This window comes from Oncorhynchus nerka, unplaced genomic scaffold (assembly GCF_034236695.1).
Source record: "Oncorhynchus nerka isolate Pitt River unplaced genomic scaffold, Oner_Uvic_2.0 unplaced_scaffold_3368, whole genome shotgun sequence".
Classification (NCBI taxonomy): domain Eukaryota; kingdom Metazoa; phylum Chordata; class Actinopteri; order Salmoniformes; family Salmonidae; genus Oncorhynchus; species Oncorhynchus nerka.
Genome location: NW_027037928.1, coordinates 1 through 20,988, shown reverse-complemented (window position 1 = coordinate 20,988; position 20,988 = coordinate 1). Strand labels below are relative to the sequence as shown.

General features: G+C 48.6%; 1 pseudogene; it reads right to left on the bottom strand.

Annotated features, from left to right (window-relative positions):
- Positions 1-1,185: 1,185 nt before the first annotated feature.
- Positions 1,186-19,487, bottom strand: LOC135566779 (sister chromatid cohesion protein PDS5 homolog A-like; annotated as a pseudogene).
- Between the last annotated feature and the right edge of the window lie 1,501 nt (positions 19,488-20,988).

Genomic DNA, 20,988 nt, shown 5'->3' with positions numbered 1-20,988 from the left:
ACTAACCGTGGGCCAGGGGGTTGTTGTTACGGTCCGGTTCACTAACCGTGGGCCAGAGGGTTGTTATTACGGTCCGGTTCACTAACCGTGGGCCAGGGGGTTGTTGTTACGGTCCGGTTCACTAACAGTGGGTCAGGGGGTTGTTGTTACGGTCCGGTTCACTAACCGTGGGCCAGGGGTTGTTATTACGGTCCGGTTCACTAACCGTGTGCCAGGGGTTGTTGTTACGGTCCGGTTCACTAACCGTGGGTCAGGGGTTGTTGTTACGGTCCGGTTCACTAACCGTGGGCCAGGGGTTGATGTGTGGTCATGTTACGGTCCGGTTCACTAACCGTGGGTCAGGGGTTGTTGTTACGGTCCGGTTCACTAACCGCTTGCCAGGGGTTGTTGTTACGGTCCGGTTCACTAACCGTGGGTCAGGGGTTGTTGTTACGGTCCGGTTCACTAACCGTGTGCCAGGGGGTTGTTGTTACGGTCCGGTTCACTAACCGTGGGTCAGGGGGTTGTTGTTACGGTCCGGTTCACTAACCGTGGGCCAGGGGGTTGATGTGTGGTCATGTTACGGTCCGGTTCACTAACCGTGGGTCAGGGGTTGTTGTTACGGTCCGGTTCACTAACCGTTTGCCAGGGGTTGTTGTTACGGTCCGGTTCACTAACCGTGGGTCAGGGGTTGTTGTTACGGTCCGGTTCACTAACCGTGGGCCAGGGGTTGATGTGTGGTCATGTTACGGTCCGGTTCACTAACCGTGGGTCAGGGGGTTGTTGTTACGGTCCGGTTCACTAACCGTTTGCCAGGGGGTTGTTGTTACGGTCCGGTTCACTAACCGTGGGTCAGAGGGTTGTTGTTACGGTCCGGTCCACTAACCGTGGGCCAGGGGGTTGTTGTTACGGTCCGGTTCACTAACCGTGGGTCAGGGGGTTGTTGTTACGGTCCGGTTCACTAACCGTGGGTCAGTGGGTTGTTGTTACGGTCCGGTTCACTAACCGTGGGCCAGGGGGTTGTTGTTACGGTCCGGTTCACTAACCGTGGGCCAGGGGGTTGTTGTTACGGTCCGGTTCACTAACCGTGGGCCAGGGGGTTGTTGTTACGGTCCGGTTCACTAACCGTGTGCCAGGGGGTTGTTGTTACGGTCCGGTTCACTAACCGTGGGCCAGGGGGTTGTTGTTACGGTCCGGTTCACTAACCGTGTGCCAGGGGGTTGTTGTTGATGAATTCCCGTCTGATACTGATGTTCTTGAGCAGACACTGTCTGGCGTGGGCCCTCCTCTCCTTGACCGGGTCTTTGGCGCACAGCGAGAAGACGGCCAGGTACTCTAACGGGAGGAGCAGCTTGACCAGAGCCAGGTGTAACTTCTGGGCGAAGATCTGACGCACCTGGTAACACTCATCCTGCAGGAGACCACAGAACACGTCAACAACAAGGACAGAACACGTCAAGGACAGAACACGTCAAGGACAGAACACGTCAAGGACAGAACACGTCAACAACAAGGACAGAACACTTCAACAACAAGGACAGAACACTTCAACAACAAGGTCAGAACACTTCAACAACAAGGACAGAACACTTCAACAACAAGGTCAGAACACTTCAACAACAAGGACAGAACACTTCAACAACAAGGTCAGAACACTTCAACAACAAGGACAGAACACTTCAACAACAAGGACAGAACACTTCAACAACAAGGACAGAACACTTCAAGGACAGAACACTTCAACAACAAGGACAGAACACTTCAACAACAAGGACAGAACACTTCAAGGACAGAAAACACAGAAACATGTCCTAAAGTCCCACCCTGACAGAAACGTGTCCTAAAGTCCCACCCTGACAGAAACGTGTCCTAAAGTCCCACCCTGACAGAAACGTGTCCTAAAGTCCCACCCTGACAGAAACATGTCCTAAAGTCCCACCCTGACAGACAGTCTTACAGAAACGTGTCCTAAAGTCCCACCCTGACAGAAACGTGTCCTAAAGTCCCACCCCGACAGACAGTCTTACAGAAACGTGTCCTAAAGTCCCACCCTGACAGAAACGTGTCCTAAAGTCCCACCCTGACAGAAACGTGTCCCTAAAGTCCCACTCTGACAGACAGTCTTACAGAAACGTGTCCTAAAGTCCCACCCTGACAGGAACGTGTCCTAAAGTCCCACCCTGACAGAAACGTGTCCTAAAGTCCCACCCTGACAGAAACGTGTCCCTAAAGTCCCACTCTGACAGACAGTCTTACAGGAACGTGTCCTAAAGTCCCACTCTGACAGAAACATGTCCTAAAGTCCCACCCTGACAGAAACGTGTCCTAAAGTCCCACCCTGACAGACAGTCTTACAGAAACGTGTCCTAAAGTCCCACCCTGACAGAAACGTGTCCTAAAGTCCCACCCTGACAGAAACGTGTCCTAAAGTCCCACCCTGACAGGAACGTGTCCTAAAGTCCCACCCTGACAGAAACGTTTCCTAAAGTCCCACCCTGACAGGAACATGTCCTAAAGTCCCACCCTGACAGTAACATGTCCTAAAGTCCCACCCTGACAGGAACATGTCCTAAAGTCCCACCCTGACAGAAACATGTCCTAAAGTCCCACCCTGACAGAAACATGTCCTAAAGTCCCACTCTGACAGAAACATGTCCTAAAGTCCCACCCCGACAGACAGTCTTACAGAAACATGTCCTAAAGTCCCACCCTGACAGAAACATGTCCTAAAGTCCCACTCTGACAGAAACATGTCCTAAAGTCCCACCCCGACAGACAGTCTTACAGAAACGTGTCCTTAAAGTCCCACCCTGACAGAAACATGTCCTTAAAGTCCCACCCTGACAGAAACGTGTCCTAAAAGTCCCACCCTGACAGAAACGTGTCCTAAAAGTCCCACTCCGACAGACAGCCTTACGTTGATAACCAGCCCACAGAGCTGGAACTGTTCCGGTGTGATGATGTCATGGTAAACCGGTTCCTGGGCCAGCTTCATGATGGCTCCTCCTGCTGCCAGACGCAGACGAGACATGTCCGACTTACTGCGGGAGGAAGAGGAGGGAGAGGAGGAAGAGATGTGAGTCATGAGCATTAATTACTATTTTGTAACCTATTCCCCCCCCCCCCCCAAAAACGCAGTTAGCCTGACCGCTTAACCTACGACCTCTAATCCCTAACCATCAACACCTGACCCAGAGGTCTCCCTCTGAGACCAGCATGGCTGACAGCAGTCTGACCTCTGACCTCCACATACCTGATCTCCTGTTCTGTGAGGTCTCCCTCTCAGACCAGCATGGCTGACAGCAGTCTGACCTCTGACCTCCACATACCTGATCTTCTTCTGTTCTGTGAGGTCTCCCTCTGAGACCAGCGTTGTTGACCTCTGACCTCTACATACCTGATCTTCTTCTGTTCTGTGAGGTCTCCCTCTGAGACCAGCATGGCTGACAGCAGTCTGACCTCTGACCTCTACATACCTGATTTTCTTCTGTTCTGTGAGGTCTCCCTCTGAGACCAGCATGGCGGACAGCAGTCGGAGGGTGGAGTTGGCCGATTTAGACTGGTTGTTCTTCATACCGAGGAGCCAACGCACCAACAGCTTAATGGCCTGCACCTGGGGAGGAGAGACGGAGAGAGGGAGGACAGAGAAAGGGAGAGGAGAGTAACTCAGTTGGTAGAGCACAGTGCTTGAAATGCCAGGGTTGTAGGTTTGAGTCCGACTGGGGACCCGTGTGGGGGGAAAAGTATTGTGTCAAATGTAAGGACCTCACTACTGTAAGTCACAAAAACATCTGCTGCTGAATGACTCAAATGTAATGTAGAGAGAGTGCGGGAGGAGAGCGAGGGACAGAAAGCGAGAGGAGGAGCGAGGGACAGAGAGAGAGAGAGAGAGCGAGGACAGAGAGAGAGAGAGGAGAGCGAGGGACAGAGAGAGAGAGAGAGAGGAGGCAGAGAGCGAGGACAGAGAGAGAGAGAGGAGGCAGAGCGAGGACAAGAGAGAGAGAGGAGAGCGAGGGACAGAAAGAGAGAGGAGGAGAGCGAGGACAGAAAGAGAGAGGAGGAGAGCGAGAGGGACAGAAAGAGAGAGGAGGAGAGCGAGGGACAGAAAGAGAGAGAGAGGAGAGCGAGGACAGAAAGAGAGTTTATTTATTGAGAGATATGCACGTTGCTTTCATATATGCATATGCCTATATCGCTGCCATATATTTATTTATATTTATGACTGTTATTATATATGCATATTTACCGTATATATATATGACATTTATGAATAAGTTATATGAGGAGAGACATGTAGGGTGCAGTTTCACCTCCAGGAGTGCAGAGTTACCTCAGGAGATATGTATAGGTGTAGTTACCTCAGGAGAGATATGTATAGAGTGTAGTTAGGAGGAGATATGTAGAGAGTGTAGTTACCTCAGGAGAGATATGTATAGAGTGTAGTTACCTCAGGAGGAGAGATATGTAGAGAGTGTAGTTAGGAGAGAGATATGTAGAGAGTGTAGTTACCTCAGGAGAGATATGTATAGAGTGTAGGGAGAGAGAGATGTAGTGTGAGGAGAGATATGTAGAGAGTTACCTCAGGAGAGATATGAGAGATATGTAGAGGTGTGTAGTTACCTCAGGAGAGATATGTAGAGAGTGTAGTTACCTCAGGGGAGATATGTAGAGAGTGTAGTTGGGAGATATGTAGAGAGATTAGGAGGAGAGATATGTAGAGAGTGTAGTTACCTCAGGAGAGATATGTAGAGAGTGTAGTTAGGAGGAGAGATATGTAGAGAGTGTAGTTACCTCAGGAGAGTGTAGTTAGGAGGAGAGATATGTAGAGAGTGTAGTTACCTCAGGAGGAGGCCCAGCTAATTTCAGGAGGGGGAAAGATAGGTATAGAGTGTAGTGCCTCAGGAGAGAGATATGTAGAGAGTGGTTACCTCAGGAGAGATATGTACTAGAGAGTGTAGTTACCTCAGGAGGAGAGATAGGTAGAGAGTGTAGTTACCTCAGGAGAGATATGTATAGGTGTAGTTACCTCAGGAGGAGAGATATGTAGAGAGTGTAGTTACCTCCAGGAGGAGAGATATGTAGAGAGTGTAGTTACCTCAGGAGAGATATGTAGAGAGTGTAGTTACCTCAGGAGGAGAGATATGTAGAGAGTGTAGTTACCTCAGGAGGAGAGATATGTAGAGAGTGTAGTTACCTCAGGAGGAGAGATATGTAGAGTGTAGTTACCTCAGGAGGAGAGATATGTATAGAGTGTAGTTACCTCAGGAGGAGAGATATGTAGAGAGTGTAGTTACCTCAGGAGTATGTAGTGTAGAAGGAGGAGAGATATGTAGAGAGTGTAGTTAGAAAAGGAGAGAGATATGTTAGTTACCTCAGTAGAGGAAGATACCTTAGCCAGCACCTCAGGAGAAACTTCTTCCAGATGTCCACAGCTTCCCATTCTTGTTTCTAGACTGGAGAGACACTCTTTAATATATATATATAGAGATATGTAGAGTGTACATACTCCCAAGTATAGAGATTATATATAGATATACATTACATACCCAAGTACTCTATTATATATATATAGAGTATATATACATTATATGTATAGAGTGTAAAGTTAATTCAGGAGGAAGTACTCTATTATATGTAGAGAGTGTAGTTACATTCAGGAAGTAGTTAGGAAAGGAGATATATGTAGAGAGTGTAGTTACCTCAGTAGAGTGTAGCTATTAGCCAGCACCCTCAGTAAACTTCTTTAAGATGTATAGCCTCCCATATAGACCGGATTACATACATCAAAGTACTCCCAAGCAATTTCCATTATATATATACATTACATACCCAAGTACTCTATTATATATATATATATACATTATATACCCCTTATCATACATACACATCATACAACCTATTCTTATTATATTATATATATATACATCATTACATACCCAAGTACCCTATTATATATATATATATCACATACACATTACATACACAAGCACTAGCAGTGTCAATGATCAGTGTGTACCTATCATACACACATGTATACATTACATACCCAAGTACTAGCAGTGTCAATGATCAGTGTGTGTGTGTGTGTGTGTGTGTGTTAATGATCAGTGTGTGTGTGTGTGTGTGTGTGTGTTAATGATCAATGTGTGTATGTGTGTGTGTGTGTGTGTATTAATGATCAGCGTGTGTGTGTGTGTTCATGATCAATGTGTGTGTGTGTGTGTGTGTGTTAATGATCAGTGTGTGTGTGTGTGTGTCGGTGCGTGTTCATGATCAATGTGTGTATGTGTTCATGATCAGTGTGTATGTCAATGTGTGTGTTAATGATCAGTGTGTGTGTGTGTTAATGATCAGTGTGTGTGTGTGTGTATTAATGATCAGTGTGTGTGTGTGTGTATTAATGATCAGTGTGTGTGTGTGTATTAATGATCAGTGTGTGTGTGTGTGTATTAATGATCAGTGTGTGTGTGTGTGTGTGTGTGTGTATTAATGATCAATGTGTGTGTGTGTGTGTATTAATGATCAGTGTGTGTGTGTGTGTGTGTATTAATGATCAATGTGTGTATGTGTATTTTTGTGTCGGTGTGTCGTCGCTCCCAAAACCCACCCTGTCATTCATGAGCAGGTCCTTGACGATGAAGTTGGCCACGATGGCCTTCATGGGGGAGGCAAACTGATCTGGAGCCAGTAGAGAGATATGACCCAGACTGACCAGGGGGGTTATCAACTGTTCTGGGACGTCAGCGTTCAGACTACGAGAGAGAGGCTGGGAGAGGAGAGAGGTGGTTAGAGAGAGAGGCTGGGGGAGAGGAGAGTGGGGGAGAGGAGAGAGGTGGTTAGAGAGAGAGAGGCTGGGGGAGAGGAGAGAGAGGTTAGGGAGAGAGAGAGAGGCTGGGGGAGAGGAGAGAGGTGGTTAGAGAGAGAGAGAGGCTGGGGGAGAGGAGAGAGGTGGTTAGAGATGAGAGAGAGAGGGCTGGGGGAGAGAGAGAGAGAGGAGAGAGGGGAGAGGAGAGAGGGGGAGGGAGAGAGGCTGGGGGAGAGAGAGAGGGAGAGAGAGAGAGAGGCTGGGGGAGAGGAGAGAGGTGGTTAGAGAGAGAGGCTGGGAGAGGAGAGAGGTGGTTAGAGAGAGGCTGGGAGAGGAGAGAGGCTGGGGAGAGGAGAGAGGCGGTTAGAGAGAGAGAGGCTGGGGGAGAGGAGAGAGGTGGTTAGAGAGAGAGGCTGGGGGAGAGGAGAGAGGTGGGGGAGAGAGAGAGAGGCTGGGGAGAGGAGAGAGGTGGTTAGAGAGAGAGGCTGGGGGAGAGGAGAGAGGTGGTTAGAGAGAGAGGCTGGGGGAGAGGAGAAAGGCTGGGGGAGAGGAGAGAGGCTGGGGAGAGGAGAGAGGTGGTTAGAGAGAGAGGAGGATGGGGAGAGGAGAGAGGGGTTAGAGAGAGAGAGGCTGGGGGAGAGGAGAGAGGTGGTTAGAGAGAGAGGCTGGGGGAGAGGCTGAGGGAGAGGCTGGGGGAGAGGAGAGAGGTGGTTAGAGAGAGAGAGGCTGGGGAGAGGAGAGAGAGGTGGTGAGAGAGAGAGGCTGGGAGAGGAGAGAGAGGTGGTTAGAGAGAGAGGCTGGGGAGAGGAGAGAGGTGGTTAGAGAGAGAGGCGAGGTGGTTAGAGAGAGAGAGAGGGGGAGAGGAGAGAGGTGGTTAGAGAGAGAGAGAGGCTGGGGGAGAGGAGAGGTGGTTAGAGAGAGAGAGGCTGGGGGAGAGGAGAGGTGGTTAGAGAGAGAGAGGCTGGGGGAGAGGAGAGGTGGTTAGAGAGAGAGGCTGGGGAGAGGAGAGAGGTGGTTAGAGAGAGAGAGAGGCTGGGGGAGAGGAGAGAGGTGGTTAGAGAGAGAGAGAGAGGCTGGGGGAGAGGAGAGAGGTGGTTAGAGAGAGAGAGAGGCTGGGGGAGAGGAGAGAGAGGCTGGGGAGAGGGAGAGAGAGGCTGGGGGAGAGGAGAGAGGCGTTAGAGAGAGAGGCTGGGGGAGAGGAGAGAGGTGGTTAGAGAGAGAGAGCTGGGGGAGAGGAGATAGTGGTTAGAGAGGGAGGCTGGGGAGAGAGAGAGAGAGGTGTTAGAGAGAGAGAGGCTGGGGGAGAGGAGAGAGGGTTAGAGAGAGAGGCTGGGGAGAGGAGAGAGGTGGTTAGAGAGAGAGGCTGGGGGAGAGGGAGAGAGGTGGTTAGAGAGAGAGAGGCTGGGGGAGAGGAGATAGGTGGTTAGAGAGGGAGGCTGGGGGAGAGGAGAGAGGTGGTTAGAGAGAGAGAGGCTGGGGGAGGAGAGAGAGGTGGTTAGAGAGAGAGGCTGGGGGAGAGGAGAGTGGTTAGAGAGGAGGCTGGGGAGGAGAGAGGTGGTTAGAGAGAGAGGCTGGGGGAGAGGAGAGAGGTGGTTAGAGAGAGAGGCTGGGGGAGAGGAGAGAGGTGGTTAGAGAGAGAGAGGGCTGGGGGAGAGGAGAGGGTGGTTAGAGAGAGAGAGAGGCTGGGGGAGAGGAGAGAGGTGGTTAGAGAGAGAGAGAGGCTGGGGGAGAGGAGAGAGGTGGTTAGAGAGAGAGGCTGGGGGAGAGGAGAGAGGTGGTTAGAGAGAGAGGCAGGGGAGAGGAGAGAGGGGGTTAGAGAGGGAGGCTGGGGGAGAGGAGAGAGGTGGTTAGAGAGAGAGGCTGGGGGAGAGGAGAGAGAGGAGGAGGGAGGCTGGGGAGAGGAGAGAGGTTTAGAGAGAGAGAGAGGTTGGGGAGAGGAGAGAGGGTTAGAGAGAGAGAGAGAGAGGCTGGGGGAGAGGAGAGAGGTGGTTAGAGAGAGAGAGAGGCTGGGGGAGAGGAGAGAGAGGCTGGGGGAGAGGAGAGAGGGGGCGAGAGCAGAACCAAGTTTTCCTCTAGGATTTTGCCGTTTCTCAGCTCCATCCAGTATCTTTTTATCCTGAACAACTCCCTAGTCCTTGCCGATGACAAGCATACCCATACCATGATGCAGCCACCACAGAGGCTGGGGGAGAGGAGAGAGAGAGGCTGGGGGAGAGGAGAGCGGGGGTTTCCAACACATCACTGACTAACTGCCTCCGTATTTTCAAGCATGGTGGTGGCTGCATCGTGGTATGGGTATGCTTGTCATCAGCAAATACTGGGGAGTTTTTCAGGATGAAAATAAACAGAACAGAGCTAAGAACAGGCAAAATCCTAGAGGAAAACCTGGTTCAGTCTGCTTTTTCACCAGATACTGGGAGATGAATTCACCTTTCAGCAGGACAATAACCTACAAGACAAGGCCACATCTACACTGGAGTTGCTTAGCAATAAGACACTGAATGTTCCTGAGTTGCCGAGTTACAGTTTAGACTTAAACCCGATTGTAAATCTATGGAAAGACTTAAATGGCCGTCCTAGCCATGATCCCCCAACAACTGGACAGAGCTTGAAGATATATACCTGAGCTAATAATTTACAATACAGGTGTTTAAAAGCTCTTAGAGACTGTTGGGGCAGAATCAGAATTAGTGATTGATAAATAAGATGTTTTATTTATATAATAATGCTTATGTGGGATATTTGTCATTTGTCATGTTTTCTTTTGGATAATACTGTTGGTAGTTATCTCTGCTCGGGTTTAGTCACTAGGGGCCCAGAGAGGGGAGAGGTCAGGCTTGTCTTCTTCTGGGAATGTGTCTGTTAAACCATGTGATGCTATGACGAATATCAGAAGGGGAGGAGGACAGAATGGAGGCTCCTCTTCTTCTGGGAATGTGTCTGTAACTATTGTATGTCTCCTCTGAGGTGGCCTTTATCTTGACCTAGTATATGACCTAAGAGGCTCACTATTGTATGTCCCCTCTGATGTTGCCCTAATCTTGACCTAGTATATGACCTAGGAGGCTTACTATTGTATGTCTCCTCTGAGGTTGCCCTTATCTTGACCTAGTATATGACCTATGACCTAAGAGGCTCACTATTATATGTCTCCTCTGAGGTTGCCTTAATCTTGACCTAGTATATGACCTAGGACCTAAGGGGCTCACTGTTGTATGTCCCCTCTGAGGTTGCCCTTATCTTAACCTAGTATATGACCTAGGACCTAAGAGGCTCACCTAATGTATGTCTCCTCTGAGGTTGCCCTTATCTTGACCTAGTATATGACCTAGGACCTAAGAGGCTCACTATTGTATGTCTCCTCTGAGGTTGCCCTAATCTTGACCTAGTATATGACCTAAGAGGCTCACTATTGTATGTCTCCTCTGAGGTTGCCCTAATCTTGACCTAGTATATGACCTAGGACCTAGGAGGCTTACTATTGTATGTCTCCTCTGAGGTGGCCTTTATCTTGACCTAGTATATGACCTAAGAGGCTCACTATTGTATGTCCCCTCTGATGTTGCCCTAATCTTGACCTAGTATATGACCTAGGAGGCTTACTATTGTATGTCTCCTCTGAGGTTGCCTTAATCTTGACCTAGTATATGACCTAGGACCTAAGGGGCTCACTGTTGTATGTCCCCTCTGAGGTTGCCCTTATCTTAACCTCTTGCCTCTACTTGGGACGCTTGCGTCCCAACTAGAGCTCTGGAAATGCAAATGCGCTACGCTAAATGCTAATAGTATTAGTTAAAACTCAAAAGTTCATTAAAATACACATGCAGGGTATCAAATTAAAGCTACACTCGTTGTGAATCCAGGCAACAAGTCAGATTTTTAAAATGCTTTTCGGCGACAGCATGAGAAGCTATTATCTGATAGCATGCACCAATACACTTCAACACAAAAGCACAGCAGGGGACGTAAACAAAATAATTAGCATTTCGGCGTTACACAAACCGCACAATAAAATAGAAAACAGTCATTACCTTTCACCATCTTCTTTGTTGGCACTCCTAGATGTCCCATAAACACTATTGGGTCTTTATTTCGATTAAATCGGGCCATATAAAGCCAAGATATCGTTATATGTAGACTGTGTGATAAAACGAAAAAACAGCGATTTCACAACGTAAACGCCATTTTTAAAATTCAAAAAGTAGACGATAAACTTTCACAAAACACTTCAAATACGTTTGTAATGCTACTTTAGGTATTAGTAAACGTTAATAAGCGATAAAAAATCATCCATAGGCGATGTCAAAATCATTAGCTGTCGTCTTGGAAAAAATTTCACGAGAGCTCTTCCGGAATGATCTGGGCGGAGACCGGAGGTAAGTGGTGCCCAGCTGTTTGGTTCAACCAAGAATCAAAGAGGATTCAATTCACAAGACTCTAGACAACATGGGGATGCTGTGGGAGTTGAATGCTCGGTCTTATCTAATTCGGCCTCACTGTTAACAATTGCTGGAAGTGGCGCAAGGATATTTATTTCCATTTTCTGTGATCAGGGTTTTCCTGCGCTTTCCGATGTAACGACGTTATGTTATAGCCACAGTCGTGATTTAACCAGTTTTAAAACGTCCGAGGGTTTCCTATCCACACATTCTAACCATATGAACGTACTATATTCCTGGCATGAGTAGCAGGCGAAATGTTGCGCGATTTTAACAAAATGTTCAAAAAGTAGAGGGTAGGAGCAACAGGTTAACCTAGTATATGACCTAGGACCTAAGAGGTTCACCTAATGTATGTCTCCTCTGGAGGTTGCCCTTATCTTGACCTAGTATATGACCTAGGACCTAAGAGGCTCACCTTATTGTATGTCTCTGAGGTTGCCCTAATCTTGACCTAGTATATGACCTAGGACCTAAGAGGCTCACCTAATGTATGTCTCCTCTGAGGTTGCCCTAATCTTGACCTAGTATATGACCTAGGACCTAAGAGGCTCACCAAATGTATGTCTCCTCTGAGGTTGCCCTAATCTTGATCTAGTATATGACCTAGGACCTAGGAGGCTCAGTGTCTTTTCAGATCTTGTCCAGGAGGGGGTGTATTTGAGGAGTATCTAGAATTGACAATTGATATATTGGATGAGGTAATGTTTTGGTACTATGTGGTATAATTAAAGATGGACTGTATTGATTTGATCGCAATTTGATCGTTTCTTAACACGTATCGACTCAGGGAGGGTGAATATTTATCTAATAATCAACATATGTTACCTCCCACTTTGGCCGGAGTATTTAGTAACAAAATATGACGAAATACAAGACTTTTCTTTTGGCACTTTTAGTATCACCTAGCAGCAAAGCCCTACTCTATCTCTCTGTGTGTGTGTGTGTGTGTGTGTGTGTGTGTGTGTGTGTGTGTGTGTGTGTGTGTGTGTGTGTGTGTGTGTGTGTGTGTTACCTCAAAGATCTGCGCCAGCTGGACCTCCTTGTTACAAAAGATGGCGTGGATACAGTGAACAGCCTGTTTGGCCTGGTGGGGGTCCCACGTTTAGCCTTCTGATGAAGGACTGGGATCAGTCCTGGGGGGTAGAGAGGAGGTTAACAGACTGACTACAGGAAGGAGAGGGAGGTTAACAGACTGACTACAGGGAGGAAGGAGAGGAGGTTAACAGACTGACTACAGGAAGGAGAGGAGGTTAACAGACTGACTACAGGGAGGAAGGAGAGGAGGTTAACAGACTGACTACAGGGAGGAGAGGAGGTTAACAGACTGACTACAGGGAGGAGAGGAGGTTAACAGACTGACTACAGGGAGGAAGGAGAGGAGGTTAACAGACTGACTACAGGGAGGAAGGAGAGGTTAACAGACTGACTACAGGGAGGAAGGAGAGGAGGTTAACAGACTGACTACAGGGAGGAAGGAGAGGAGGTTAACAGACTGACTACAGGGAGGAAGGAGAGGAGGTTAACAGACTGACTACAGGGAGGAAGGAGAGGAGGTTAACAGACTGACTACAGGGAGGAGAGGAGGTTAACAGACTGACTACAGGGAGGAGAGGAGGTTAACAGACTGACTACAGGGAGGAGAGGAGATTAACAGACTGACTACAGGGAGGAAGGAGAGAGGAGGTTAACAGACTGACTACAGGGAGGAGAGGTGCTGGTTAACAGACTGACTACAGGGAGGAGAGGAGAGGAGGTTAACAGACTGACTACAGGGAGGAGAGGAGGTTAACAGACTGACTACAGGGAGAGAGGAGAGGAGGATAACAGACTGACTACAGGGAGGAAGGAGAGGTTAACAGACTGACTACAGGGAGGAGAGGAGAGGAGGTTAACAGACTGACTACAGGGAGAGAGGAGAGGAGGTTAACAGACTGACTACAGGGAGGAAGGAGAGGTTAACAGACTGACTACAGGGAGAGAGGAGAGGAGAACATACTGGAGGTTAACAGACTGACTACAGAGAGGAAGGAGAGGAGGTTAACAGACTGACTACAGGGAGGAGAGGAGGTTAACAGACTGACTACAGGGAGGAAGGAGAGGAGGTTAACAGACTGACTACAGGGAGGAGAGGAGAGGAGGTTAACAGACTGACTACAGGGAGGAGAGGAGAGGAGGTTAACAGACTGACTACAGGGAGGAGAGGAGGTTAACAGACTGACTACAGGAAGGAGAGGAGGTTAACAGACTGACTACAGGAAGGAGAGGAGGTTAACAGACTGACTACAGGGAGGAAGGAGAGGAGGTTAACAGACTGACTACAGGGAGGAAGGAGAGGTTAACAGACTGACTACAGGGAGGAAGGAGAGGAGGTTAACAGACTGACTACAGGGAGGAGAGGAGAGGAGGTTAACAGACTGACTACAGGGAGGAAGGAGAGGAGGTTAACAGACTGACTACAGGGAGGAAGGAGAGGAGGTTAACAGACTGACTACAGGGAGGAAGGAGAGGAGGTTAACAGACTGACTACGGGGAGGAGAGGAGGTTAACAGACTGACTACAGGGAGGAGAGGAGAGGAGGTTAACAGACTGACTACAGGGAGGAAGGAGAGGAGGTTAACAGACTGACTACAGGGAGGAGAGGAGGTTAACAGACTGACTACAGGGAGGAGAGGAGGTTAACAGACTGACTACAGGGAGGAAGGAGGAGGTTAACAGACTGACTACAGGGAGGAGGTTAACAGACTGACTACAGGAGGGAAGGAGGTTAACAGACTGACTACAGGGAGAGAAGGAGAGAGGTTAACAGACTGACTACAGGGAGGAAGGAGAGGAGGTTAACAGACTGACTACAGGGAGGAAGGAGAGGAGGTTAACAGACTGACTACAGGTGGAGAGAGGAGGTTAACAGACTGACTACAGGGAGGAGAGGAGAGGAGGTTAACAGACTGACTACAGGGAGGAAGGAGGAGGTTAACAGACTGACTACAGGGAGGAAGGAGGAGGTTAACAGACTGACTACAGGGAAGGAGAGGAGGTTAACAGACTGACTACAGGGAGGAAGGAGAGAGGAGGTTAACAGACTGACTACAGGGAGGAAGGAGAGGAGGTTAACAGACTGACTACAGGGAGGAGAGGAGAGGGAGGTTAACAGACTGACTAGGGAGGAAGGAGGAGGTTAACAGACTGACTACAGGAAGGAGGGAGGTTAACAGACTGACTACAGGGAGGAGAGGAGGTTAACAGACTGACTACAGGGAGGAAGGGAGAGGAGGTTAACAGACTGACTACAGGGAGAGAGTTAACAGACTGACTACAGGGAGGAAGGAGAGGTTAACAGACTGACTACAGGAGGAAGGAGAGGAGGTTAACAGACTGACTACAGGGAGGAAGGAGAGGAGGTTAACAGACTGACTACAGGGAGGAGGAGGTTAACAGACTGACTACAGGGAGGAGAGGAGATTAACAGACTGACTACAGGGAGGGAAGGAGAGGAGGTTAAACAGACTGACTACAGGGAGGAGGTTAACAGGAGGGAGGAGAGTTAACAGACTGACTACAGGGAGGAAGGAGAGGTTAACAGACTGACTACAGGGAGGAGAGGAGAGGGAGGTTAACAGACTGACTACAGGGAGAGAGGAGAGGAGGTTAACAGACTGACTACAGGAAGGAAGGAGGGTTAACAGACTGACTACAAGGAGGAAGGAGAGGTTAAATAGACTGACTACAGAGAGGAAGGAGAGGAGGTTAACAGACTGACTACAGGGAGAGAGGTTAACAGACTGACTACAGGGAGGAGAGGGAGGTTAACAGACTGACTACAGGGAGGAAGAGAGGAGGTTAACAGACTGACTACAGGGAGGAAGGTGCTGGAGGTTAACAGACTGACTACAGGGAGGAGAGGAGGTTAACAGACTGACTACAGGGGAGGAGAGGAGGTTAACAGACTGACTACAGGGAGGAGAGGAGGTTAACAGACTGGATTACAGGGAGTGAGAGGAGATTAACAGACTGACTACAGGGGGAGAGGAGAGGAGGTTAACAGACTGACTACAGGGAGGAAGGAGGGAGGTTAACAGACTGACTACAGGGAGGAAGGAGAGGGAGGTTAACAGACTGGGACTACAGGGGAGGAAGGAGGTTAACAGACTGACTACAGGAGGAAGGAGGAGGTGCTGGGCAGACTGACAGGGGGAAGGAGGTTAACAGACTGACTACAGGGAGGAGAGGAGAGGAGTTAACAGACTGACTACAGGGAGGAGAGAGGAGATTAACAGACTGACTACAGGGAGGAAGGAGAGTTAACAGACTGACTAAGCAGGGGGGAAGGAGGTTAATAGACTGACTACAGGGGGAAGGAGGTTAACAGACTGACTACAGGGAGAGAGGAGAGGAGGTTAACAGACTGACTACAGGGAGAGAGAGGAGGTTAACAGACTGACTACAGGGAGGAGAGGAGAGGAGGTTAACAGACTGACTACAGGGAGAGAGAGGAGGTTAACAGACTGGACTACAAGGAAGGAGAGGGGAGGATAACAGACTGACTACAGGGAGAGAGGAGAGGAAGGTTAACAGACTGACTACAGGGAGGAAGGAGAGGAGGTTAACAGACTGACTACAGGGGAGAGAGGAGAGGAGGTTAACAGACTGACTACAGGGAGGAAGAGAGGAGGTTAACAGACTGACTACAGGGAGGAAGGAGAGGAGGGTTAACAGACTGACTACAGGAGGAAGGAGAGGAGGTTAACAGACTGACTACAGGGAGGAGAGGAGAGGAGGTTAACAGACTGACTACAGGGAGGAGAGGAGGAGGTTAACAGACTGACTACAGGGAGGAAGGAGGGAGGTTAACAGACTGACTACAGGGAGGAGAGGAGAGGAGGTTAACAGACTGACTACAGGGAGGAAGGAGGAGAGGTTAACAGACTGACCACAGGGAGGAGAGGAGAGGAGGTTAACAGACTGACTACAGGGAGGAGAGGAGAGGAGGTTAACAGACTGACTACAGGGAGGAAGGAGGAGGTTAACAGACTGACTACAGGGAGGAGAGGAGAGGAGGTTAACAGACTGACTACAGGGAGGAGAGGAGGTTAACAGACTGACCACAGGGAGGAAGGAGGTTAACAGACTGACTACAGGAGGAGAGAGGAGGTTAACAGACTGGACTACAGGAAGGAGAGGGAGGTTAACAGACTGACTACAGGGAGGAAGGAGAGGAGGTTAACAGACTGACTACAGGAAGGAGAGGAGGTTAACAGACTGACTACAGGGAGGAAGGAGAGGAGGTTAACAGACTGACTACAGGGAGGAGAGGAGGTTAACAGACTGACTACAGGGAGGAGAGGAGGTTAACAGACTGACTACAGGAGGAAGGAGAGGGAGTTAACAGACTGACTACAGGGAGGAGAGGAGGTTAACAGACTGACTACAGGGAGGAGAGGAGGTTAACAGACTGACTACAGGGAGGAGGGAGAGGAGGTTAACAGACTGACTACAGGGAGGAGAGGAGGTTAACAGACTGACTACAGGAGGAGAGGAGATTAACAGACTGACTACAGGGAGGAGAAGGAGGTTAACAGACTGACTACAGTCATGGACCCTTGCCCATTGCATTGTCACCCGGTCTCCACATGCGCATCATCAAATCATGTATGTATGTGCGGCATAGCATATCATGCAGCAGTAAATAAAATGTGACAAATCATATAGCATCTTACTCACTCCTCTCTTACGATCGATGCTGTAGTTCGGTCTCTATTTTCTGTCCGGTGTTCTGAAGATCTGAATGGCCGCCTCGGTCATCTTGTCATCCTCCATCTTCAGACACTGAAGCAGAGACTCATGGTCGATCTCAGCAGAGTGGAGCAGCTGTGGGTGGGGTGAAGGACAGAACCTGGAGGAGAGGAGAAGAGGAGGAGAGGAGGGAAAGGAGGAGGAGGAAGAGGAGGAAGAGGAGAAGAGGAGGAAGAGGAGGAAGACAAAGGAAGAGGAGAAGAGGAGGAAGAGGAGAAGAGGAGGAAGACAAGGAAGAGAGAAGAGGAGGGAAGAGGAGAAGAGGAGGAAGAGAAGGAAGAGGAGAAGAGGAGGAAGAGGGAGAAGCGAGGGGAGGGAGGAGGAGAAGGGGATGGGGTGAGGAGTGAGGGAGTGGTAAGAGGAGGAAGAGGAGGAAGAGGAGAAGAGGAGGAAGAGGAGGAGAAGGGGAGGAAGAGGAGGAGGAGGAGAGGAGGAAGAGGAAGAGGAGAGGAGGAGGAGAGAAGAGGAGGAGAGGAGGAGAAGAGGAGGGGAGGAGGAGAAGAGGAGGAGGAGAAGGGGAGGAGAAGAGGAGGGGAGGAGGAGAAGGGGAGGAGAAGAGGAGGGGAGGAGGAGAAGAGGAGGAGAAGAGGAGGAGGAGAAGGGGAGGAGAGGAGGAGAAGAGGAGGGGAGGAGAAGAGGAGGGGAGGAGAAGGGGAGGGGAGGAGGAGAAGAGGAGGAGGAGAAGGGAAGAGGAGGAGGAGAAGGGAAGAGGAGGAGAAGAGGAGGAGGAGAAGAGGAGGAGGAGAAGGGGAGGAGAAGAGGAGGGAGGAGAAGGGGAGGAGAAGGGGAGGAGGAGGAGGAGAAGAGGAGGAGGAGAAGGAAGAGGAGGAGGAGAAGGGAAGAGGAGGAGAAGAGGAGGAGGAGAAGAGGAGGAGGAGAAGGGGAGGAGAAGAGGAGGGGAGGAGAAGGGGAGGGGAGGAGGAGAAGAGGAGGAGGAGAAGAGGAGGAGGAGAAGGGAAGAGGAGGAGGAGAAGGGAAGAGGAGGAGAAGAGGAGGAGGAGAAGGGGAGGAGAAGAGGAGTAGGGGGAGGAGGAGAGAAGGGAGAGAAGAGGCAAGCAGTAGTGCCATGAATCTGTCCATTCATCCACGCTTTCTCTCCTCATCCCTCCAATCCTCCCTCTCTCCTCATCCCTCCATCCCCTCTCCTCATCCCTCTCTCCTCTAACCTTCCATCCATACCTTCAGTAGTTCCAGTCCCCTCCCTCCCTCCCCAACCCTCCATCCATACCATCAGTAGTTCCAGTCCTCCTTCCTCCCTCCTCATCCCTCCTTCCCTCCCTCTCTCTCCTCATCCCTCCATCCTTCCTTCCCTCTCCTCATCCTCCATCCTCCCTCTCTCCTCATCCCTCTCCCCATCCCTCCATCCTCCCTCTCTCATCCCTCCATCCATACCTTCAGTATTTCCAGTCCCTCCTCCTTCGCCATCTCCTCTCATCCCCTCTTCCTCAACCTCCCTCCTCATCCTCCATCTCCTCTCTTCCTCAACCCTCCATCTCTCCCTCATCCCTCCATCCCCTCTCTCATCATCCCTCCATCCCCTCTCTCTCATCATCCCTCCATCCCCTCTCTCTCCTCATCCCTCCATCCCCTCTCTCCTCATCCCTCCATCCATACCTTCAGTAGTTCCAGCCCAGAGCGAATGGCAGTGTCTGGTGTGACACCTTCCTCATCATCATCAGCCGTTCCCTCGATAGACTTATTCAGCAGCTTGACCAGAGCACTGAGCAGAGAGACACGTATATAACATTATATAAACCTCTTATTCAGCAGCTAGACCAGAGCACTGGAGCAGAGAGAGACACGTATATAACATTATATAACCTCTTATTCAGCAGCTAGACCAGAGCACTGAGCAGAGAGACATCGCATATAACATTATATAACCTCTTATTCAGCAGCTAGACCAGAGCACTGAGCAGAGAGACATCGCATATAATAACATTATATAACCTCATTCAGCAGCTAGACCAGAGCAGAGAGACACTTATATAAGACAGAGTATAACCTCTTATCAACAGCCAGACCAGAGCACTGATAGAGGAGACATCACATATAACATTATATGTCCCTTATCTGCAGCTAGACCAGAGCAGAGAGACATCACATATAACATTATATAACCTCTATTCAGCAGCTAAGACCAGAGCACTGAGCAAAGAGAGACACGTATATAACATTATATAAATCCCTTATTCCAGCAGCTAGACCAGAGCAGAGAGCAGATATAACCACACACACACACACACACACACACCATTTATTTACCTGATGGCCTCTGAGTCGATGTGGACGGGAGCGATGCGTTCCAACAGGAACTTCACCATCTCCAGGAAGGGGTTGGTGGGCTGCTTCGGGAACGTCAGTTTACGAGTAATCTCCCTCTGAAATACACGATCAATATCTAACTGGTAATCTCCCCTCTGAAATACACGATCAATATCTAACTGGTAATCTCCCTCTGAAATACACGATCAATATCTAACTGGTAATCTCCCTCTGAAATACACGATCAATATCTAACTGGTAATCTCCCTCTGAAATACACAATCAATATCTAACTGGTACTGTTCCCTCTGAAATACACAATCAATATCTAACTGGTAATCTCCCCTCTGAAATACACGATCAATATCTAACTGGTAATCTCCCCTCTGAAATACACGATCAATATCTAACTGGTAATCTCCCCTCTGAAATACACGATCAATATCTAACTGGTAATCTCCCCTCTGAAATACACGAACAATATCTAACTGGTAATCTCCCCTCTGAAATACACAATCAATATCTAACTGGTAATCTCCCCTCTGAAATACACGATCAATATCTAACTGGTAATCTCCCCTCTGAAATACACGATCAATATCTAACTGGTAATCTCCCCTCTGAAATACACGATCAATATCTAACTGGTAATCTCCCCTCTGAAATACACGATCAATATCTAACTGGTAATCTCCCCTCTGAAATACACGAACAATATCTAACTGGTAATCTCCCTCTGAAATACACGATCGTTCAAAAGTTGGGGGTTAGAAATGTCCTTGTTTTTGAAAGAAAAGCACATTTATTTTGTCCATTTAAAATAACATTAAATTGCTCAGACATCGTTAATGTTGTAAATGACTACGTTAGCTCCGAAAACCTGAGAAAAAAACAATCCCACTTCCTGGATGGATTTATGTTTGTAGTTTTCCATTGACTGCCTTTACAGATTCCATTGATTTAGGACTCAAGATTGCACTTCCTATGGCGTCCACTAGATGTCAACAGTCTTTAGAAATGGTTTCAGGCTTGTATTCTGAAAATGAGGGAGTGAGGTCACTTGAATGAGTGGACACTGTAGTGTCCCAGAGGTATTTCATGCACGCACCGAGAGCCTTTTCTTGTTTTCCTTTTATATTGACGACATTATTGTCCGGTTGAAATATTATTGATTATTACGACTAAAAACAACCTGAGGATCGATTATAAACATCGTTTTGGACATGTTACTACGAACTTTACGGATACTATTTGGATTTTTCGTCTGCCTGTTGTGACTGCGTTTGAGCCTGTGGATTACTGAACAAAACTGAGGTTTTTGGATATAAAGAGGGGCTTTATCGAAACAAAATGAACATTTATTGAGTAAATGGGAGTCTTGTGAGTGCAACCATATGAAGATCATCAAAGATAAGTGATTAATTTTATCACTATTTCTGACTTTTGTAACTCTTCTACTTGGCTGGTAAATGTTTGTATTGATTTGTCTGCTGGGCGCTGTTCTCAGATAATCGCATGGTTTGCTTTCACCGTAAAGCCTTTTTGAAATCTGACACCGTGGTTTTTGATTGGACAAGAAGTTAAATCTTTAAACTGATGTATAACACTTGTATGATTTAAGGACTTTTATAGTTATATATATAATGTTCCAGGTATCCAGTCTATCAGACAGTATTATAATGTTCCAGGTATCCAGTCTATCAGACA